Source organism: Diadema antillarum, unplaced genomic scaffold, assembly GCF_040938485.1.
Source record: "Diadema antillarum isolate AM-2024a unplaced genomic scaffold, OU_Dant_1.0 seq00000754_RagTag, whole genome shotgun sequence".
Classification (NCBI taxonomy): Eukaryota; Metazoa; Echinodermata; class Echinoidea; order Diadematoida; family Diadematidae; genus Diadema; species Diadema antillarum.
The window spans coordinates 807,332-821,436 of record NW_027271647.1 but is presented as its reverse complement, the minus strand read 5'-3'; the positions used below and the strand labels follow the sequence as shown (position 1 = coordinate 821,436).

General features: G+C 38.9%; 1 non-coding gene across 1 annotated transcript; it reads right to left on the bottom strand.

The window, feature by feature from the left end:
• Nucleotides 1-9,512: 9,512 nt before the first annotated feature.
• Nucleotides 9,513-9,586, bottom strand: Trnaa-agc (transfer RNA alanine (anticodon AGC)). Its single transcript has one exon. It is a non-coding gene; the product is annotated as a tRNA-Ala (tRNA).
• Between the last annotated feature and the right edge of the window lie 4,519 nt (nt 9,587-14,105).

The window sequence follows — 14,105 nt, the reverse complement described above, 5'->3', positions numbered from 1 at the left end:
ATACTGCATGTCTGTACGATAAAGCATATCATGTACAATGTAAATAAAAGAAGCTATAAATAGCTACATAGACAAAAAGAAAAGAGTATGACATCTTTCAATCTTTTTGTTCACATTTGCAAGACAAATCTCACACTGCCATTACCGTTGTTCCATCTACCTCCTTTTATGTTACTAATCTGAAGTTTTTAGAGTCATAATGATAAATATTTATAGTAAGAGGTATAGCACATTCAATATTTCATATATGAATTACAGTTTGTACCTAATACAGTGGACTCCCGTTATAACGAAGTCCTCGGGACCGGCAGTTTTCTTTCGTTATATCGAAATTTCGTTTTAGCCAAACAAATAAACAATAAAAAACAAAGAGTCGGTACAACCGTGTTCGTTATAACGGGAGTGCACTGTACCATACACTGTCCACATGTGTTACATTACAACATAAGTTATCATAAGGGCAGTCTTCATTGTGAAAAATAACAGATGGAGGTCAATAATTCAGTGTTTGTAATTACAGTGTATGTGCGTTACACACACACACACACACACACACATGTAATATAATGTATATGCTCTGCTTTACAGCATCGAGCACTTTTCATCAATCCTCAACAAACTATATATTCCCAACGGATATATACCCAACGAATATATTGTGATAAAAACCTAAAATGGCATTAGACTAAAAACACTTTATCCTGGCGAGGAAAGCGCACGAAATATAAATAAGAAATAGAAACATATATATATATATATATATATATATATATATATATATATATAAATATATATATATATATATATGATGAAGCGGGCTTGGCCTGGTACGTTGTGGGTGCTGCATTATCTTAATGTATATGTGTGACGGAGGAATGACTCGCAGACGTTGCAATAATGTTCACTACTGCAAGTCATTCCTCCGTCCCACACACACACACACACACACACACACACACGTATATATATATATATATATATATATATATATATATATATACATATATTATACATTGTATGGAGAGAGAAAAAGGAGGGAGGGGCAGAGTGAAAGAGATTATTGAGAACTAAAAGAACTTCTAGGATATTATTTCTAAACAAGTATGTGCATTTTAAGATGGCTGCAATTAACCCTTTGTGTTCACATCTTGGGCCTAGAGTTTACAGGATAAACCCACAGCAATGTGTTCATTGCTTATACAAAGACACACTTAATAGCAACCGTCGTGAAATATCCACACTGCAGGCGTAACTTTGTTGTAGAAACCGACGTGGCGGATATCCGGAATCGGGTCGGCATCGACGACGTCTACATCGGCGGGTTCTCCATATCGGCCCAATCGGATCCGGCCGTTGCTCTCGTACATCACCCAAAACCGACGGAAATCGGTGGCTGAAAGGGCGTATCCGTTCTGCTTGTCGAGTTGCTGGCACTGGCCTCCTCCAACGAGCTTGCACGAGTAAAGCGTTGCGCGTGATTTTTCGAAGAGAGTCCCGACCGCTACCAACCCCAAATTAAAAGCAAAAACAGCAAACACAATAATTCCACATTTTTATCCACTTATACACGTAAATTCAAAGTCACAGAAGTATTATGAAAATCGAATTTGCTGGTCTTAAAAAGTAATGTTGTGTAGATGTGATTGTCGTATGTTTTCAGAAACGAATTTTATTTTATAGTATAATGATCATAATAATAACCAATTTTATATAGCTCCTTTTCTGTACAGACTCGAAGTGCTACAACAATTTAAAAAAAATAGTAGAATTAAAATAGTAAACAAAACAACAGAGATAATTAAAAGAACAAAACTAAACAAACAAACAATAACTTCAAACTTGTCAGATCGTTAGCAGTATCCACCAAATATGCAAATGATAATAATGTCTTGGCCCCCACGTTTACTGCTGACCTACACAAGGATCTCAATGCTTTCCATACTTCGAAGTATTTCGTTCTTTTTTTTTTCCTTTTTTTGTGAGGGGGGGGGGGGGTGTCGGGATGGTGGATCGGGGAGGGTGCATGAAGTTAAACTTTCTTGTCTTACAAGGGCGAAGTAATGACGATATATTTAGGCCGGTAACCCGGCTGTATACATGTAATATTGATTAAACATGGACAGAAAACGTGATTTTTGTATCTATGTGCATTCTTAATAGCAGAACTGCATGATTAGATGACGTCACCGTCAGCTGATTTGTATAACAGACTAGTGAACTGTACCAGAGATACAGATAGAACTTATGGATATGATATTTAAACTGAATTTGACCAAACCCTGTCGGTCCACTGCTCTACATACGAACTTGATCTAAACCTCGAAAAAAAATCTCATATCACATAAAATCCACTTTTGGATGAGAGTAAAGCTGAGAAAACACTGAATTTGAAGATGGCAGCTATGTACCTCCTTGAGATGGTGGGAAGTTGTTGGGAGGGGGGTTCGGAGAGGGGGCCGGCAATCATGTTTATTACCTTTTCCTTTCACGTGTAGGAGTGAAGAAAACGGGTGCACGTCACGAGTCTGACAACTAAAAGAGTCATCCTATACGAGCTACACACGAAGTGAACAAGGCCCACGAGTCCGACACTAAAGGCCAATAAGGTCGAGACCGAGTTTACATTACGGGGGGGGGGGGGGGGGGGCTTAATGTGCGCTGTACCGATTTCGTGAGCTTCTTTTGCCCAGTGTCAGACCCGTGGGCCTTATTTGCTTAGTGTCGAGTTGCCGTTGAGCATTTTTTTTTTTTTGCGTGGTGTCGAGCACATTTCTTTTTTTTTTTTGTAGGCTGTACGACTCATGTATACGTATGAGCCGTATGAATCCTTACCCTTTTTCAGTGTCGAGCTCGTGGGCTGTATGACTCGTGGTTGTCGGTCTCGTGGAATGGTCCCAAGGGAAATTAATTCTTCCAGCCACTAAATAACATGACTTTCGAAAACAGTTAGGGACTGCTCATTTCAGCCGACTAGAGAGCAGTTGTCTATTGAGTTACGGCACCTAAATGGAGTGGTGTGAATTTTCTACCGTCTAATATCTCCCTGCTACAACTATAAAGAAGGGGGGGGGGGTAACTTAATGTTTCTTACTCAGTTCGTAGTAATTGGGTTGTTCATCTGATGCTAGGGCTGTCGTCTGGGAGAAGACAATCTTCGCTGTACTCTCACACTTCACTGAAAAGTCCACCAGAATGGGTAGGGAGGCGAATGGCGGGAAAGGAAAAATAATGTCGCCTCCACGGCCGGATGTTGCCCATGCGCATTCACCACCTTTAGTATCGACTTGAGGAAAATTATTCAATGGATGATAAGAAGACGCACACACAGGCAAATAAACATGAAATTAGAAAAGAAAATGTCATCTTAAAGGCATTATTTACCATTTCTATTTTGCAGATGAAGCAAAAACCCAGCTTTAGTCCCTCAAAACAGTTCTAAAATGTGAGTTAGGGATAGAAACAACCAATGTAAAAATTTTGATTAGCATATTGTTAAGTATTGTTAAATATACAAAATGTTAACAACAGTTGCAATAACATTGTTTCTAGACTAATTATGGTTTATTGAGAAAACTAGTGATATCTCCTTATAGTTTAGGCTTTATTGCAAAATCTTTATATGGTAGGATGTTTTGTGATACAACTGACCTATGCACATATGCATAAAATGTGATAATTAGAACATTCTAGAATCACTGCTCACAATGATTAACAGTACCTTTAAAATAAAGATGTCATAGTTTGTGTAATTAACTGCCCACTTGACAAGAAATAATTGAAATAAGTTCATATTGATTGGTTTTTCCGTTTAACTTTTTTCCGGACCAGAGTTTTAAATCGTGAGCAACATGAGAAGTTAATTCCAGATGGAATCAGTAACACATGGGACCACTAGGGATTTCTTTACAGGGTTTGGATTCCATGAAGATATAGCATACAGCTTAATACATACTATGGGTATAGACATAATGTATATAGCAAGATCACAGTGTGCATGTTGCTAGAAATTAGATTGTTTTTATCATTTCGTTACATGAAGTTCTTCGAGTTTGTTCTGATTGGGGATAGGAGTTGACAGTTACTGAGCCCCAAGCCCAGTAAAAGCCGATACAGGAGTGGGTAAATATTGTTGTCATATTTTTAAACACCCGCTCCCCCCTCCCCCATAATATTAAGAGTCCTGGATGTCGTCAAACCTTACACAATAATATTATGTTGCTGTATACTTGCTTGTTTAATGTGAAGAATCCAAACAAATTCATACCTGTTGTCGCAGAATCTCCTTTAATGGTCGTAGCCGCGACAGGAACTTTGGGGGAAATGGTACTGATGGCAACATTAACGGTTTCCACGGAGTCCGACATTTTCGGCAGTGATGCGGCTGTCGTCACGGTGATACCACCCGGACTCGTTTTTGCCATCCGCTCCGTACTGGACGCGGGAGCCTGGGGAGCGGTGTTCGTTGTGGAACTGCCCGCATTACCCGCAATAGCGTCGGTTGATCCCGAGTTGTGGTGGGATGTGGGGAGATACGTCGTTGCACTGGTTGCAGCGTGGGTGGCGGGGAAATCGTTTGTTGCGCGTGTGGCAGTGCAGTTAGTTGCAACAACATGCGCGGCGTTGTTTTGCTGAGTATTAACTCTTAATGTGCCAAGCCCAAAACCCCTAACGTGCCAGAGGTTTTTACCTAAAGCTAGAACGTTTCAAAATTGGACTGACAATGAAATTTAAAACCGCCATATCTCTGAAACTATTGACTGTTTTGAATTCAGTTCTACACAACATATATCAAGAAATGTTTGTTCTTTCATATCATGTAGTCAGTTTGCCATAATTTCTATCTGAACCTGAAATATTGCAGAAATAATTGATACATCAAAAAAATTATTAGAAATTTTTGTGTAGTATGGAAAAAAAGAGTCAGTCGCGGTTTTTCTTCAATAGAACGCTCCCTTGATTCTGTGAGAAAGTTTTACAGCAACATATCCTCTTTCAAATGATAACAAAATTGCCTTCTAGAATTGTATGATTCCAAAGATACTAGCAGTTTATTTTGTCTTAGCAATTTCTCTTTCTGCCTCAGTAATTCATTCCCAAATGTGAGTTCTTTAGTCCCAGATCCTGTATTTGCAACTGAAGTAATGTCCCGTGCCCTTGAAGAGTGTCTTTTGTCCACTTGAGAAGAAAGAACCTACTAATCCTCCTTTTGTCTAAGCGGACCGGGGGCGGGCGTACTCTATTGAAATCGGCTGGCCTTTGTCCGCGCGCAATTCCTATGCTAGCGTAGGGGACGATTAGTGACGTTTACCAAAACAAAAGGATGAAAGACTTGACCGACGAACGAAAGCTGACTCTCTTTGAGGGACAAAATCAAAGCAGCTTCCCGCAGGACAGCATCCAAGCGGAACAATGCGAGTGGAACCGCATAGACAATACACGCTGATTCAATAGCATACACACGCGTGGTTTACCAATGAGACTTTTGGTCCATACACATCTTGCGGAGAGTGCGCTCACTGCGGATTTTCCCGACGCGAAAAAAATACATCTAGCTGAAAAATCATGTATTTACTCAAAATTTTCCAATGTAAACATGGTCATATTTGCAGTGGAAACGATGGTTATACTAATCAGCTACCAGTACATATCATTGGCAGTTTCTTGGTGTAACACATTACGGTACCACAATAACTTAAATGATCAATGCTTTTCTCGCTCTTCTTAGTCGCCGATCGGCGACCATGGCACGTCAGGACTAAGGTCGCCGTTCGGCGACCATGGCACGTTAAGAGTTAATGAACCCTGCCGGCGGGGGACGTAAAAAATTGAGAGTATCAAAATTGTGATCAAATTAAGATACATATTATACAGCATATACTTACATTCGACAACATGTTCTTTTTTTGGCTCGTTTGCTGCTTTTTATCACTCACCGTGTTCTTGTTATTCTAACAAACTGTTGCTAACAGACTCTTACACGATGACACTTGATAAAAAGTTGTATAAAAATGTCGCATTGAATTTTCTCTTCTCAGTTTCATTCTTATTCCTGTTCTGTATATCTTCTTCTTCTTCTTCTTCTACTACTACTACTACTACTTTTTCTTCTTCCTACTCCTCCTCCTCCTCCTCTTTTTCTTCGTCTTCTTGTTCCTGTTCTTTTCTTCGGCTGTTGTTTTTTTTTTTTCTTCCTATTCTTCTTCGTCTTCTCCACTTTCTCATTCCCTCCCCTCTTCATAACATTTGGTATTCAAGATATCTCAAACATTGAAATGAAGGACGCCATCCAGAGCAATATTTGTTGTTGTTGTTTTAATTTTACAGCGCGCCGTGGAAATTTTCGGAAAAGAAAAAGAAAGGTCGCGTTTTACCTGGTGTCGTGCATATCATATGGGGACCTTTCGTCCCCTGATTGGCCGACAGCCACGGCTCTTTCATGGCCTTCTCGACCAATCGGACGACAACCTGTTGATGGACGCTGATTGGTCGGCACTGAACCGCCACGCTGAGTTTGACAGGACACGCCCCGTCTGATGCGACTGGAAAAAAAAGGTATATTCGTGAGATGAATATCTTCGCGCAAAGTAATGAAGAAAACGATGTCATGGGAGTAAATACCCTCTGAAAATCATTCATAATTACGACCGATATTGTCGATATCATCATTGTATATGCTAAAGTAGACCCTAATGTAGACGTTGTATAACAACACAATGTAATCAAATTCTGAATTCAACACATATCGATATCAGTCACGGCTGCCATATGCTAAACAAGAGTTCTTGGATATTTTCCTGTGAACCATGCAGCCTGATAAGCATAATTGCATATGTTGTAACACAATGGAGAAGTCCACTTGTCCCCACATTCTCCTCCTCCTGTAGGCCCTGTTCTCTATTTCTTCTTCTTCATGTTCGTTTTTCTTTAATCTTTTCCTTTCCGTTATTATTCTTCTCTCAGTATCTTCTTCCCATCTCCCCCCCCCCCTCTCTCTCTCTCTCTCTGAACAGATCTATATATACAGCGGATGGGAGATGATATAACCAAAATGGTTTCAATATATAGTTCACCTACCATAAGCAGTTGCCATGGATGCGAACGTCACGAAGATGTATAGGACCAACATGGCATCCTGTATAAAGGAGAAGATCCCATTTTTTATCCGGGCAGATGTAAATCGAAGATTGCACAAAGTGAGTTTTCATCTTATTTTTTGCTGTGTTGTGTTGTGTGTTTTTTCAATTTATTCATTCCTTTATTATCTATTTATCTCTATCTATCTATCTATCTATCTATCTATCTATGTATCTATATATCTATCTATATCATTATCTATCTATTTTGTAAACGGTAGTCCGTTCACTGTCTTCCGTCAAGAAATGGCTATAGTTCTTACATCGTCTTGAAACTTTGAAAATGTGGCAAAGTATTACTGTTTGGTCAATTGAGCATTGATCGCATAAGCTCGAGTTGATATAGCGAAAAACAAAAACAAAAACAAAAACAAAAAAGACCACAAAAAAACACACCAAAAAACCAATAATCCACGCAACCATCATGAATTGAGACAATGAAGCTGTAAAATGCGTTTGGGTATGTCAGGTGAGTTTACTAGACCAAAAGTCAGTCTACATTCTCTCAACTTGGAAAAGCACACCCCTTTGCCAATTTCCTTTCTTTTTTCTTTTTTTAGTAAGTAGGCCCAATTGTAGAAGTATATAAAAGAAAAGTCGAACAAAAATGCTGACCCTTTTCACAGCAATTGTGCAAGTTATTGTACGTACCATGGTAATTCACTGTCTTACGATCCTCTGAACAAATGCGGTTTGAAAGAACATTGCACGAGCAGGAACCAATTTCCAACATATTCATGCACGCCTGAGAAAAAATACAACTCCAAGTATGGAGGGAGACGAGACGTTCTTCCACTTTTATGATTAGCACGCTTTCACAGTTTTAGTCCGTTATTATTAGTCATTGCGTGACGCTGGGGGCGTTGCAGCATGTGGCTGAAGCTGTAGTCATTCTCTGTGAGGTTATTATAGAGATGTTGCTGTCTTGGTTTTGTTTTTCTCTCGTTACACCATTAGTAAGAATTTCATTATTCATGAAATCAGCCGCTGGACGAGCGTTGAGATCCGGAATCACTCGAAATTTCGTGATCCTGATCGACCTCACCAGCGAAAGCTGGAGGTTGAAACGAATCTTCAAATCGAGCACGAAGTCTCAGTAATAATATATTACATAATATTATTACGTTGATGTCGGAAAATCAGGTTTCCATGTCTTTCCCTGAAAACAATTTCCCCTAACCTTTTTACTGATCGCGCGTTAGGCACGTCGCGCTGATGGGAAGTGATAAACGCCTTCCCAGGATATAGTGGGTATATGAAAGGGAAACTCTTTTGCCTTGTCTTGTTTTGTTTCTGCTTCTATTTTTGTGCTGTTTGTTGCTTTTTATCGATTGAGACTTTTTCGTTGAAGGATTCATATCTAGTTGAAAAGACTATCATTGCCACATGACCGAGTGCTTATTATTTGAGAAAAACTTTGGAATATTTTTACTTTTCCAAACATTTGATGGTAAACGATCACTGTCGCAGTGTTCAAGTTGTCTATCTCCAGTCAATTCAGACAAAAAGAACAGATACAGTTCCATTACGATCTCATCCAATGTGTGTATGTGTGTGTGTGTATGTATTTATGTATGTATGTATGTATGTATGTATGTATGTATATGTATTTATGTATAGGTGATGTATACAACATTTTAAAGTCATGTGATTTAAAATTTACCATGTCTTCCAGATCAGAGATAATATATGCCAGCGCCTCAGAAAACTCACAATGATCTTCGTACAACTTTTAACTACGTATACATTTTTGAAAAGATATTCAAAGTTAACAAGGCTTATTTTTCGAGTCAGATTACATGACCAAGCTGAATAACTTCATTCAGCTTCTAACTGTCCACATATGACGACTCTCATCAGTTTGACATTAATGTGTAGAACAGGGGTGTACCTAAATATATTTTTAATGCACACTACTTTTGAGAATCAGCCATGCACATCATCTTTGTCATTTGTATACTACTGTATGTGACCGATTTCTTAGTTTCTTCAAAACGTGTAGAACGTTAGCACTTTTAAGTTTCATTTTTTTTTGTTTAGTAATTGTCCGATTTAATTTGGGTGCCAATGTCAGATAGGGCCTGCCCATGTTTTATCGTCCGCCTGATGTTTTTTTTTCACCATATTTCGAGGGTGCTGAATCCAAATCTATGCATGGATGATGCACTACTAGCATTCTTAAGGATTTTGATATATATTCAAGGTGGACGCCAAAATGATGGTCATGTCCACATCACTACACATTCTCGTCCAACTGTGAAACATGCTTACGTGCAGGTAAAAATGCCCAAACCATACACTTACTTAATTTTTTATACACACACTCATTATATATATATATGTATATGTATATATATAAAACTTTGAGCAAAGAAAATGGGTTTTCATCGGGATTCGAACCCGAGACATCCGGATTGCTAGACCGGTGCTCTACCGACTGAGCTATTGAAAGCCCTAGATCGTTGTTCGTCCCAAACCCTTAACTCTCTTTGCTCGTGTGGTCAGAAGCTATAGTGTGTGTATGTGTGCCACACACACACACATTAACCTGACATAAGAACCCAAATGATGTATATATGCACACACACACACACACACACACATATATATATATATATATATATATATATATATATATATATATATATATATATATATATACATATATATATATATATATATACACTTACACACAGCATGATAATGATATCATGACTTTGCTGCTATATGTATTTATACATAGGCATTTCCATAGCTTACAAACTGCTTGAATAAATATGGAAGTAAATTGTCTGTCTTCAATTATGAGTAATGTGATTTTAAGCGAAATGTTGTGTCTTCCTATTACATGTATTATTATTCTAATTCAGTTTGCCCCCTTCAATCCTGAGGATTCTCGCAAACTGTCAAAGAGTTTATGAGTGAATGACCATGTAGGAAAAGGAAATGTTTTGAAGCGGAGATTCAGACATAAGCAGTATAATGAGCAAATGTGAGCTCCACATTTCAACAATGTTTGTGTGAGGTGTACTTGAGATCTCAAACTTCAAGTGATGAATTTTAGAGGGGCAATTCCAGTCATGCTTTGTAGAATTTTAGTTTGTGGTTGAGGCGTGACTCTTCATTATTAGTTTTACTCTTACATTTTGCACGAATTTTGCACTGACATTATCCACTGTCCGGTCTAGTCTTTTTCTATCCTCGACCATACTGAATTAAAGGGATAGTATAGTTTTGGTTAAGATGGGGTTTTAAGGTTTCCAACTCTCTTCTTTATGAGGTAATGAGAAACCTCATATGAAACATAAAAGAACTAAGAGGGGTTTAAAGTTAATTGAATGAAAATTGGGTTTGAAATGACTGAGATATCCAAAAACAAAGAGGTCCTGATATGATAAAAGATGGACCCACCTTTAATTAGGATCGCTTGTTTAATCTGTTTGTGAATATTTCAGCCATTTCAAAATGGATTTTCATCAAATAAACTTTGAACTCCTCTTAGAATTGCAGGATCTTTAATATTTCGTAAGTGGCTTCTAATTATATGACAAGAAATAAATTATGAATACCCATCTCAACCAAAACTATACAATCAAACCAAAGAATACTCGGTGTCCAACCCAGGTTACATTATCCATTGTCCACTCCACTCTGATGAACTTCAATCCTTGACCATACTTGGTGTCCAAGTTTCTTTTCAACGACGGACAAGGTCTACCAATACCAACAGGTGTATTGAAACTGTCATCACTATTCACAACCTGTTGTACGGTATACAAAATCACTGTGGAACTCTAGGACTGTGGCTTCGAGGGGGTTAATTCTTTACTTTGTATCAACATTAATTGCGAGTATTTGATAAGGATAATAAAGTATTTTGGTCTTCACAGAATGCAAGTCTTTTTGTTTTTACATCATCCTACATTATGTGATTGTGGTGTCGGACACTGTACTCTCTTGATATTAACAAAAGCGGCTGGCGAAAAAAGACTATTAAAATAGTTGCACCCCACCTCCCTCCACAATGGGGGGTGGGGTGGGGGGGGGGCTTTTCCTGGTAGACATCCTGAGCGGACGCGCAACACAAGCCAATCACGCAGCTGTGGATACATTCACCATATGGACAAGGTTTACACTCAAACAACCGTCACAACAATCACCACCATCCATACCCAAGCCCAGCAACAATACCACACATCGCAACTATACTACCGCCACGATTCCGAATAAAACCAACTGAATGAAAAAGCAGTGGCGGATCCAGGCAGGCATGCACCGGGGCGCCCCCACCCCGTTATTTTTTGTTAAAACAAAAGAAATAAAAACATGGGGTGGGGTGCGTGCGCCCTCCTTTAATTTTGTAAAGGCGCCCCCTCTTTACGGAATTCCTGGATCCGCCCCTGAAGAGAATCTGCAGGAGTGTGTACCAACACCACCATCCACACTCACGCGTCCAGCAACCACACACCACTCCCATGCACCACCACAATCACAAACAAAACCAAAGACAAAACAATTACTTAATGTTTCACTTTTTTATACATTCACCGTACAAATTGTAAATTCTTCTCCAACAATATAAAGCTTATCGTATATCAGTCATGTATTTTGGTATCCCCACGACAAAATCAACATAATAAACATGAATTTCAGCAGTATGGGTGCCAAAATGCTAACCTTATTTTTCCATCTGCCCATTTTTTTTTTCAACATGGTTTTGACCTATTTAAAGGATGCTGAATCCGATTCTGGATGCTGCTCTTGTATCCTTAAGTATTTTGACCGTCAATATGGCTACCAAATATTGAAATTCCCATGTTTTACTGTAAACGATGAAAAGTCGAGGCAACTGCATCCGAACCTGAATGACTGAACTCTTGCATCCTTGAGGGTTTTGAGATATTTAAAATGGTGGCCAAAAACTGAATTTCCTATATATATTTGCTCATAAATGGTGTAGATTGTGCGTTTCAGGGTGCGTTAATGCTCAATTTGCAAAACAGGATCAGCGTCTTGAAATGCTGATTCAAAACGGGGATACTATTAACTTATGCTATATTTTTTTCGAGCTCGAGAAAGAGCCGATTAAAAAAAAAAAACTGCAAACATGCACTACACATTAATAGCATATTATGTGTACAATGTGTCTACCTATAAAAAGATGTTTTGACAAATGTATCGATTTGTGAATATTACAAGGGCGGACCCAGGAATTCCTTGAAGCAATTTATATTTCTGCTGCCACTTCCGGGTTTAATCAGCTGACAAGAAGAAAAAAAAAATGCGCCCGGTGCGCCTCCCGCTGGGTCCGCCACTGATTACAACATAAGTTATTATAAGCATAATGTTCATTGCGAAAAATAACAAAGATGAAAGTCAGTTATCAAGTGTTTGTATGTGCATCATACGCATATCCACACATGCATGTGTGTGTGTATGTGCAGGGATCGACATCACCGTTGGGCCAATGGTCCAGGCACTGATTAATGTAGGACCATAAGATTTCCAAGGAGGTTAACATTTGGTGGACGGATTGGGAAACTAAGGTTCAAAGTGGATTGTTTCCTCTTATTTTGGGCCACCAAATTTCAGACTAAAAGGTTCCCGGGCCACTAGAAATAAAAGTTAGTGTCGAGCCTTGGTATATATAATATATGTAACACATATAATGAATATGATATTTATGATATTATGACATATATATATATATATATATATGTATGTATATATGTATATATAAGATATTATATATATATATATATATATATATATATATATATAGGAGAAAGAGAGAGGGAGAGAGAGAGGTAGAAAGGAGGGAGGAGGAGAGCGAAAGAAAGATCAATTGTTGAGAACTAGAAGAACCTGTAGGATAATTAGCTCTCTTTTATAAGAGTAGGCCTGAACAGTACCCGCATTTTATGATGAAATCAACACTTGTCGTTCACATCGTTGGTCTATCAATAGTAAACGGTGTAAAGCTACACAACAAGATGTTTCACGGAATTAGCAACCGTCGTGAAATATCCACTCTGCAGGCGTAACTTTGTTGTAGAAACCGACGTGGCGGATATCCGGAATCGGGTCGGCATCGGCGATGTCCAGATCGGCGGTTTCTCCATGTCGACCCAGTCGGATCCGGCCGTCGCTCTCGTACATCGCCCAAAACCGATGGAAATCGGTGGCTGAGAGGGCGTACCCGTTTTGCTTGTCGAGTTGCTGGCACTGGCCCCCTCCGGCGAGCTTGCACGAGTAAAGTGTTGCGCGTGATTGTTCGAAGAGAGTCCCGACCGCTATATCCATCCGAAATCAAAAGCATAAACAACAAAGATATTATTAAACACACACAGTGAAATCGTCAGGACCCCATTACTTTCAGCGAAATTCCACATTCGTTCAAGTTGGTTTTACAATAATTTGTGAACTAAAGCACATATAGACGTGTTATCAATATCGGACTTTCATATAGTCTTAAAATGTTGTGGAGATGTGAAGTTTTGCATGTTTTCATAAACAAATGCTAGGCGATTCCACATATGGCTGCCAAATATGTAAATGAAACGTCATGACCCCCACGTCCTCTGCTGACCTACACACGGATCTCTACTTCTCCTTTTCCATATTATCCCCCTTTTTTTGGGGGGGGGGTGGGATCGTTGAGGAGGCATTGAATTAAATATATCTCGTGTCACAATAACGTAGAAATGACGACGTATCGTTAGGAACGTGGTTGCATTTGACAAGACATGGACAAAAACGTGACCTTCACGATATTTCTCTGTATACCCAAATGGGAGCCTTTGGTGACGTCACTTCAGCTAATTTATATGATGAAATTAGTAAACTGTACCTGAGGTATAAATAGAATTGGATATGAGTCTTGAATTCTTGTCATGGCTTCCAGGTTCATTGTTACGTTAATAAAGTGCTGTTATTTACAGTATATATGATTAATTAAGAGTGTAATAGAAA